The sequence below is a fragment of the Thalassophryne amazonica genome, chromosome 8 (assembly GCF_902500255.1).
Source record: "Thalassophryne amazonica chromosome 8, fThaAma1.1, whole genome shotgun sequence".
NCBI classification, from domain to species: domain Eukaryota; kingdom Metazoa; phylum Chordata; class Actinopteri; order Batrachoidiformes; family Batrachoididae; genus Thalassophryne; species Thalassophryne amazonica.
In genome coordinates this window covers 2220016-2230923 of record NC_047110.1, presented here as the reverse complement: position 1 = coordinate 2230923, position 10908 = coordinate 2220016, and the positions used below count along the sequence as shown (strand labels likewise).

General features: G+C 44.0%; 1 long non-coding RNA gene across 1 annotated transcript; it reads left to right on the top strand.

Annotated features, from left to right (window-relative positions):
• The first annotated feature begins 395 nt into the window (after positions 1-395).
• Positions 396-6580, top strand: LOC117515008. The gene is made up of 3 exons (XR_004561987.1): positions 396-432; positions 5422-5426; positions 6430-6580. It is a non-coding gene; the product is annotated as an uncharacterized LOC117515008 (long non-coding RNA).
• The last annotated feature ends 4328 nt before the right edge of the window (positions 6581-10908 follow it).

The window sequence follows — 10908 nt, the reverse complement described above, 5'->3', positions numbered from 1 at the left end:
AATACCTCAATGGTAGCACCCACCTTCATAGCAGGGAGCAGTGGTTGGGTCAAGGCATGCTGAGATATGCTCAACCTAATGTCTTCTATTTTCTTCTCCAAATAATCCAAGAAGTCCTGCGCTGAAAAGGACGAATAACTAACAGGTGGCTGTCCATGAATAAGAAATGCTACCGTGTCAAACAAAAACTTTGAGTTATGCTTGTTTTTATTGATCATATCAGACTAATAGGTCGATATTGTTTGATAATATCTGCGCTAAGTCCTTATTTTATGTTGGATATCAAGTGTTTGCTTTTGCTATTTGATTGGAAGTCTCTGGGATCTGGTTTAACATTTAAACATAAGTTAAGTTTTACTTCCATCATTTATGTCTATGTTTTAGATACAGGGAGGGCTCCTGCTATCTGTGAGAGCCAGTAACATTAGAAATGTGAGACCAGTGGTGGGTACAGTTCCGATATCCGATAACCGATAATTATCAAAGATAATGTTTTCATTATCGGAGTATCTTTTTACGTAGATAACTTTAAAAACCATTATCGGACTAATTGTTATGTGTCGACGCGGGTTGAGGAGCAGACCTGCGTCTGACTGAACCCAGCGCTAAAATAACCAGAAAGCGGTTCCAATAACAAAACAATTTATTTTCCCCCTTTTGTGCAATACTCGGTGTACAAACATAAAACACGTCTGTCTGGCGGAGTGAAGGACGGCGCGCTCTCCAGCGCCCAAAGGGATCGAACCCCGGCGCCTGTGGACCCATGTTCACCGCCAAACACCCCCCAGGTGGACATGACAAACCGACTCTGTGAAGGATAGAAAAGGTGAGGTAAGTCAGCAGCTACAACTAATATCCTTCAAAGGCACACACTATCAGCAACACATTCAGGTCTGAATTTAAGTTTTATGTAAATGAGCAGCTTCTCACAACAGGTGGAGGATCATCTGTCCGCACGCCACGGCCGTGAGAAGCAAGCTGCACAACTCTCATCAATATTCACATATACTGCGTAACAAAATACCAAATTACTGTTAACAATTATTCAGACAATCAAATCACCTCTGATGTGTGCTGACAGCATGTGTCCCTCACCCATCCTCCTTCACAGGCACGATGTGTCAAACCCAGGCGTGGTCCTCAGCGTCTCACAAACGAAAATCACAAGGTCGAGTTCCCGGCAATTCTGCTTGAATCACACATGGCTTAAATGCAGAACGCCATCTCATCATCTGCTTCAGCTGAAAGTCTTTAAGGTTGCACGTGAGCATCATCCACAGGTGCTGCATATCACGTTGATGAGGGTGAAGGACTCTTCTGCCAGCACCTTCTCCACAGACAATAAATCAGTTTGCATACCACCTGGAGAGCAAAGAAAAGAAAAGAACACCAAAATGTCCAGCCAAACCCCCCCAACACACAACAGTACCCCCCCTTTAACGGGAAGCCTCCCGGCGACCGAACAGACCAGGTCCGAGAACAGCACCTCCCTCCGGGGTCCTCGCCAGGAAGCAGACAGCGTAATGCTCCCAAAGTCCACCGCAGACAGCAGGACAGGGCACCACAGCTGGAAGGCCAGCTGGCATCAACAAAAACCCCAAAAGCGTCCCAAGTACAACCTAACATACAAAAAAAAACACAAAACCCAACCAAAACCTTCCCAGGGGACCGTCCCATCCAACCCCGGGAAGAAAAGAAAAACTCCCAAATGCAAAAACCCAACACAGCCCCACAAACACAATACAAACATAAATGCACAAAGAAAAATAACAAGCAACCCCCCCAGAACGACTTGCAGAGCCCAACACCCCCCAGAAGGCCTTTACCGCCAGTTCCAGGAGAAATAGCCAAAGCCGGAATCCCACAGAGGTCCCCAGGTACACATGGAGCAATGGCGCCCCCCAGAGGACCGTACCATGAAACCCCAGGAGGCACCCTCCCCACAACCCAGGAACCCCAGACCCGGCCACACTTGGCTAGTCGGCCCCACAAGCCAATTCCCCCCAGAGGACCGTCCCATCAACCCTGGAGGTGGAACCTGGAAGGAAACAGAAGAAACACAAAATTCCAACCCCCGGTGGACTACATTAAACAACCCCGGGGGCAAATAAAACAACCGATAAACCCTGTTACCTTCCCCAGCACCCCGAAAGACCCCAGATCACTCCCAGAGCCCTCCGTCGGCTCAATTTTGGTGAACGGCAACAAAATTACCAAGCCGGGGAAGGGAACAGGAAAAACTAACCCGGCCCCAACCCCAAGGCACAGCGGAAAACCGGAAATACGTCCGGTGCCCCAACCCGACCATACCCCAGCCTATCGGGAGGGGTGGAACTACCGAAATGGCGAACGGCAACAGATCGGCCCACCCCTCCGACAGAGGTATGTTCCCGCTGCACCACACCCCGGCAACACCAATGACAAATGGTACAAAGGCCCACCGAGGCTGGAGGGGAACCGGGCCCTAACCAAACCAAAAAAAAACGCCCCTGACAACCCCCCCCCCCCAGGTGCAGAGGTCTTCTGAGAATGCTCAGCGTGACCAACCTGCACCACCCCACAACCCACAAGACGAACGGTCTTGGGGCAAGTGAGGTTGGGGTTAGGGAAGCAGGGAAATAAAAAATAACAAAACAAAACGACCCCAGACCCAAACAGAAAATACCTAAGTACAAATAATAAAAACCAACGATCAACTGAGTCCAGCTGAGCTCCGAACCACCTGTCGTTCACTCCACCAGAACCGCTTCTGAATCTCCAAACAATTTATAACCCCTTTCAAAAAAAAAAAAAAAAACAGCCCAAATTTTTTTTTTTTTTTTTTTTTTTGTGTGTATTATTTTGCCTGTCCCAGAACTCCTGGAGATACGTCACCACTATTTTTCTTGACGCTTAATTGACGGGGCAATATAGCGGCTTCAGCTCGTCTGAGCTGCATGGGCTCATCCACAAGAGGAGCCAGAGGTCCCGTCGGAGGAGTCTCAGTGGGGCGAAGAAGAGGCAGCCCAGATCTGTGTCGGGGAAAGCCAGAGACAAAAAGCCCCCGCTCTGATGGCCGCCCTCTCTCGCGTCCACGCTCCTTTATCCGATCATCTAGACGAATCACCAAAGATATTAGCTCATCTAAATCGTTTGGTTCGTCACAGACTGCTAGCTCGTCTTTTGATGAATCATTTAAACCATCCATAAACACTCCTCGGAAAGCTGCGGCATTCCAACCGGACTGAGCAGAAAAAATTCGGAAATCCACCGAATACTCCGCCGCACTCCGCCTCCCCTGCCTGAGATTCAGCAACCGTTGGGCAACGGTATTTGTTTTCACCGGATGGTCAAAAACCAATCGGAACTCCCGGGAGAAATCCTTAAAGGATCCTAACAATGGCGAGTTATTACTCCACAACGCAGTGACCCAAGCTAAGGCGTCACCTCGGAGCAAATTTGTCACATATGAGACACGGCTACCATCAGAAGAGAAGGAAGCCGGTCGTTGAGCAAAAACCAGAGAACATTGCATCAAAAACAGAGCACAGGCTTCAACGTCTCCCGCATAAGGCTCCGGATGACAAATAATCGGTTCGGACGCCGAATCTCTGGGTGACGGAGTTATCTGCACCGGTATCGATGGTGCCGCAGCTGGAGCAGCAGGAAGCGAAACGGCTTGCGCTGCAAGCTCCATAACACGGGCGTGTGTTTGTTTAATTTGGTTTGCGAGATGCTGTAATTGCTCCCATATTTTCTCCAAGTGTTCTTGAACTCTTTCGGCAAATGGAACCGCCTCTGCCGCTGGGTCCATTTTAGAATGGCCGGGAACTACTGTTATGTGTCGACGCAGGTTGAGGAGCGGACCTGCATCTGACTGAACCCAGCGCTAAAATAACCAGAAAGCGGTTCCAATAACAAAACAATTTATTTTCCCCCTTTTGTGCAATACTCGGTGTACAAACATAAAACGCGTCTGTCTGGCGGAGTGAAGGACGGCGCGCTCTCCAGCGCCCAAAGGGATCGAAGCCCGGCGCCTCTGGACCCACGTTCACCGCCAAACACCCCCCAGGTGGACACGACAAACCGACTCTGTGAAGGATAGAAAAGGTGATTTAAGTCAGCAGCTACAACTAATATCCTTCAAAGGCACACACTATCAGCAACACATTCAGGTCTGAATTTAAGCTTTATGTAAATGAGCAGCTTCTCACAACAGGTGGAGGATCATCTGTCCGCACGCCACGGCAGTGAGAAGCGAGCTGCACAACTCTCATCAATATTCACATATACTGCGTAACAAAATACCAAATTACTGTTAACAATTATTCAGACAATCAAATCACCTCTGATGTGTGCTGACAGCATGTGTCCCTCACCCGTCCTCCTTCACAGGCACGATGTGTCAAACCCAGGCGCGGTCCTCAGCGTCTCACAAACGAACATCACAAGGTCGAGTTCCCGGCAATTCTGCTTGAATCACACATGGCTTAAATGCAAAACGTCATCTCATTATCTGCTTCAGTTGAAAGTCTTTAAGGTTGCACGTGAGCATCATCCACAGGTGCTGCATATCACGTTGATGAGGGTGAAGGACTCTTCTGCCAGCACCTTCTCCACAGACAATAAATCAGTTTGCATATCACCTGGAGAGCAAAGAAAAGAAAAGAACACCAAAATGTCCAGCCAAACCCCCCCAACACACAACACTAATTATCTTGCGATAAATTTTTGTCAGATAATTTTTAGACCGATAACGTGGTAAATAAAGCTGAACAGCTACATATATTTATAAAACTTAAAACCAGTTGAGCACCTACCTGTTGTGTTTTGTGTTTGTTTTGTAGCAGATGTGTAGTTCTACCCTCTGCAAAACAGAGATTAGCTGCTTTAAGAAGAAACCACTCTATCCTCTGCAGGCAAAGGAGAACTGCAGTCGCTGAAAGGAGTTGCTGCAGTCAAACAACATATAGAGAATCAATACGATGACAGTTGTAAATGAATATTATACTACAAAAATGTATTTTTTATGCTTTTCATCACGTTAATAAGAGACTGCTGCATGATACCCTGAAAACTTGCTAAAACAAACAATAACAAATAATCCGTGTCTGTTACGTTTAATCTGAGTGGAATTTAATAAACGTAAACCGAATTTCAGACATATTATATATATTAGTCTGGAACAAAGAGGACAAACAGTGTTGTAAAGAACAATAATCAAGACGTTAAAGAGCAAACTTCACTTTCCCCCAGAACATTATCAGGAAGCAATTGTAGCTCACAGCAGCTCCCATTGAAAATAACGGAGAGACAGACTGTGATTCTCACATGTTTACATAAAATAAACGCAATAACAACATCTATAAACCCAGAGAATATATTCACGAGAGTTTTAGGCACAATATAAAAATAGTTTTATGTTGCGATGTTAATGGATAGTTAAAGTGCAGCGTGATCAGAGCGTATCAATGCAGTTCTCAATGTTACTGAGATCTCACAGTGCAGCGACGTCTCCGAGGTTTTGTGGGATTTGAAATGTCAATAGGGCGAATAGCCAACATTTATGTGTCAAGACAATATTGAGTGCATGTTTTACAATATAATAAAACATGCGCACAACATCATAAAACGTGCGCACAATATAATAAAATGAGCGCACATTCTCTCCACATGCAAAACATTTTGCGATGACACTTCCAGGGCTCCGTTAAAATGCCTGTTTTTACAAATAAAAAAATGGAATATTTTACAAAAGCACATTTATCGGTAAACACCAACACATGACACGTCACATTAACCTGTTGGTTTACATAATGAATGACTCAACCAATCAGTGTTTAGCAAAAGAGGCACATTTGACTCAGAATCCTTTGCCATCTGTCTGTTTTTTACAAAATGTCAGAATTAGTGCATTATTCAACATTAAAAGATATATGTTATATTTTAACTTTGTACAAATGACAGAATTGACATTAATGGAGTTATTCTGTCAGTATTCATTTTATTTATACACCAAACCATAAGTCAGCACTGCTTTATTTTCCAAGACCTCTGCCTGACTGGAGCATTGTGATTGGGTAGAGAGCTGGGCTTTGTGGCTGCTTTCAGTTGCCCTTTGTGCTGGAAGCCATGTAGTAAACAAGAGCTTCCAGCAGGGGGTAAGATGTTCAAAAATACAAGTGTGAGCTCATTGTTTGAGTTTGTTGTCGCTTTTGATTCTACCAGAAGCGATCATGGTGTTAAAACTCAAATTCAGTTTGTTAGTACTTGTAGTTGCAGATGTACCAGAGACAATACTGGAATTTATTTATTTATTTATTATCTGTAACTTCTGATACATTTTTGGGTGGTTTATCATTTTATCTTTATCAAAGATAAGTTTTCAGTTATCTGATTATCTGTTATTGAAGTGAATTTTTTGGTTATCTGTGCCTACCACTGTGTGAGACTAAACTACACCCACTGTAAATGCCCACATTCTATAAAAAGTGCTGTATGACCCATTTTCTTGGCCTTTCACAAGATGGACACTGTCTGTGAGGGTCCCGGTCCGGTTTTCATTGTGACTTTTAAGAAACCCAAAATGAGGAATACAATGGTTTGGTTCTTGGAAAGCGGCAGTAAATTACATAAAGAACCGGGTAGAAATGACAATATTCATGACAGCAAAACCATGTGCAAGAACCAAGGGTGCTTCCTGCTAATGTGTGTCGAGTCCTGAATGCATTGCTGGAATCCTAATGCATCCACAAATTCCATAAATGATTTGCAGAGGGGATCAGAAGGCTTATTTATATGAATGTTAAAGTCACCAATAATCAAGATGTTATCTACACTAGTTGACAAGCTAGAGATGAACACACCAAATTCATCTAAGAAGTCAGAATATGGGCCAGGAGGCCTATAAACAGTGACAAAATATCATAGCAGAATTCCATTTTTCTGACCTTGGCAATATGTAGCACCGTGGGCATAGCAGAGAATCAGATGTTCAAATGAATTATATTTGTGACCCCCAACAATTAATGAGGTAAACATAGATTTATAAATGAAAGCAACACCCCCACCTTGCTTCACATCACGAGAAACTAAACACGGGTGACGAAATGTGTAAACCCATGGGCAGGCCTCATTTAAGGGGAGGACAGCTATATATGTTTAAGCCACATTCCACATAACCCAAGCATATCCAGGTGATGATCCATGATTAGATCCTTAACCAGCAACAACTTTGAGGACAGTGATCTGATGTTGATAAGACCCAGACTCTCTAAGCAGCCGGCGACGCAGCTCGCCTCAGCAGCCAGAGGAGCGCAGATGAAACACTGTGTCTGCAGTCCTGCAGCTGACAGTACTGGCACAAAACCTCCACGGCCCGGTGAGCGGAAGCAACAGGAAGCCTCGGCGAAGATGGACACAGGCTGGGCTGAGTCAGTCCAGTCATCTGAGATGATGGTCCAGGGAAGACAAGAAGGATCCAACAGCCCTTTGCGAGCAGCAAATACTCCCACACATAGAGATAGTGTCCATCCTGAAGGAGACGAGGATCAAAACCTCCAGCGAAGGCTGCCAGGTAAGCTTTAAATTTCACCGATGCACTGCTCTGCTTTCCGCATTTTCTGAAGCACTTCCTCTGAAAAGGAGCGCAAGGGAAACGGAGCAGGTGCACTGGGTTTCGGTAAGTTTTAGAAAAAGCACACCGAAAGTGTCAAAGACATCCATCCATTTTCTATACTCACTCCAATTAAGGGTCCCTGGGGGCTAGAGCCTATCCCAGCCGTTATAAGGCATGACACAGGTTCACCCTGGACAGGACGTCACTCTATCACAGGGACACAAATAGACAAACACATTCACACCTACAGACAATTCAGAGTTTCCCATCCATCCCGTCCCTGCATGTCTTTGGATGTGGGTGGAGGCTGGAGCACCCAGAGGGAACCCACACAAACACAGGGAGAACACACAAATCCTCACAGGAAGGACACAGGTGGGAATTGATCCCATGACCTTCTTGCTGTGAGGCAACAGTGCTAACCACAATTCCACTGTTCCACCATAAGTCATGTGTCAACAGGGCAAAATTCAAACTGGTTCATTCCCACGTTTGATTGGTCAACAGTCACGAACAGGTGGCAGTCCTCTCAAAGGAAATACTGAGTTGATGATGTTCCCACACAAAACTAACATCAGGCATAAGCCCCTGTCACACAGAAGGAGTGTGAAGTTCTCACCACCCAACTCACCTTTATCCACCATTAACAAGTCACAGAACGCCACGTGGCATCAGCACAGCTGACTTTTCGGTTTGTGTGTTTTGGGTCAAGGATAAACAGCACCAAAATGGAACACTGACAGGATTAATAGTTTTGGAGAAGCTACGAATATTAGCTAATGGTGCTAATTACATTTTGGACTCACACACCTTTCCAGCAGGGGGCAGTAAATCATCTTTATATTAAAAGCGTGAGTGTAAGTGCATATAATTGTAAATACGTTAAAAATACATGGATTACACAAGAAAGTGAAAACACTTATTTCCTGGATTGACAATAGATGAGTTCTCGTGGTATGTCACAGGAATTCAGTAGCAAGTTGAGACTGAAAGTGGAAGTGCCAAATTTTTAGTTCACAGTGAAACAGGAAAGTATCCCATATCATCTCATAGAAATATGATTTCTAAATACTTTGTGTGCATGCATGAATTTTTTTAACACCTGTCGATTGTGTCATTTGCTGGCAAGCAGCGTTTGTGTGAGGTGGTGTGTAGTGCTCTCGGCAGATTTTCATTGCAAAGAAAATGACGGAACGACTGGAGCAGCGCGACCGCATCAACTTTTGCCAGAAACTGGGCGACAGCCAGGTGGAAACCATTCGGAAGATTCAGACGGCTTTCGGTGACGATCCTCTGGGCATCACACAGATTAAGGAGCGGTACAACTGGTTTAAACACATCAGCACAACGGTGGAGAGCGAGCCACGCTCCGGTCAGCCATCAACATGCTGAAATGACCAGGACATTGCTAAAGTGAACGCTGTGGTGATGCGGACCGTTGTGTGACTATCTGAGAAATTACAGAAGAGGTGGACATCAGCACTTTTTCAGCACATTCCACTGTGACAGAAGATTTGGCCATGAAAAGAGTGGCGGTGAAATTCATGCCGAAGCTGCTGACGACGGAGCAAAAGCACCTTTGTGTTGAAGTCTCTCAGGACATGCTGGACTCCGAAAACTGATGCCCACCTCTTCCACAATTTCTCGAATAGTCACATGACTGAAAAGCCACCGAAAGCTGTCTGCATCTTCCGAATGGTTTCCACCTGGCTGTCGCCCAGTTTCTGGCAAAATTTGATGCAGTAGCACTGCTCCAGTCGTTCTGTCATTTTCCTTGCAATGAAAATCCACCGAGCGCACAGTACACCACCTCACACAAAGGCTGCTTGCCAGCAACGGACGCAATCGACAAGCGTTAAAAAAATCACGCATGTGCACAAAGGTTCACGGTTGGCTCATGCAAGCACATGTGATTCAAATCCATCAGGTTTTTGAAAAAAAAAAAAGGTTGGATACTTTTCTAACAGACCTTGTATAGCCTTCCAAGGAATTATTGAGACTTCGGTTGGGTTTGGACGAGAATTACTGCACCTTTAGTGAATGTGAAATTGAGACTGTTGATCACTTGTTTTTTGACTATATATTTGTGAATATTTACTGGGAAGACTTTTATTTCTGGTGTTCATCTAAATTTGCACCTCTGTCTCATCTGGACAAAGAGAATGTCTTATTTGGTATAGCTATAGATGATAGATTGCAAGATTGAGCTTTTAATGTTTTATTAACAAATATTCACAAAACAAATATATGAAGACCAAATCATACTTCAACCTTTTTCACAAAGAGCTTTGGCTGTTACTTCAATCACTTAAATGTATAAAGAAGAAAAATGGTGAAAAAAAATTGTATAATTCTGCTAACGACTGTAAACTGTAAAGGAAAACCCCTAGTTAACATGTAACCTTTTTTTCTTTTTCAATTTGGATTTTTTCTTTTTTATTCCCCCAGTCTCTTTATGCTTTACTGTGTATTCTGTGTGTCTTTTATGTGTGGATTGTATTATCAATATTGTTATTTTATTACTCTGTAATTGTTAATAAAGTTGGCTTATATATACATATATATAAACTGAAACAGGAAATGTCAAATGCTGAACATTTCCTGGCATGGGTGGCGCTACAGGGAGGCCAGGATAGCACTGGACTCCCCTGAAATCTGATTGGACACCCCAGGTGCCACCTCAGATAATTGACGTGTTATGGCACTGCATGTCTGGTTGAAAAAAGTCAGCTGCATTTTGAAATCGGTGACACATGTTGAGCGCTAGGTCCCTCCTGTACAGTAGTTGGCACTGTGTACCACAAAAAAGTTTGAATCCACCTTAGTAGAAGAAGACAAATCTTTGAGCCAGATTAGCCAAGTAACCAACCATATTTTATGCCAGAAATGAGCTCCAGGTTGTTAAAAGCAGCGTTTCTCCTTTAATTTGGGTTGCCTTATATATGCATGTTTCTCCAGTGATTTTAGATTAATAAAATGAGCACACAGCAGCTGATTCATGCTCTATTTGATTATATGAGATGTAAGATGCTCAGGCTGATTTAAATACAGCAACTTTATTCTTCCTCTGTTCTGTATAAAAGCTCTGGACTTCATGACGGTTCTGTTGTGTTACAAGCTGTGTTGGAGCGAGGTGAGAGCTGTGACTGTAAGAAAGGCGGTGAATTACATCAGTAACACATTATTTAATGGTTGTTCAACAGCAGTTATGTTCAACAGCACAAGTGACACCATATACACACACACACTATATATATATATATATATACGTATGTGTGTGTGTGTGTGTGTGATTGTAGAGATTTGCTTTC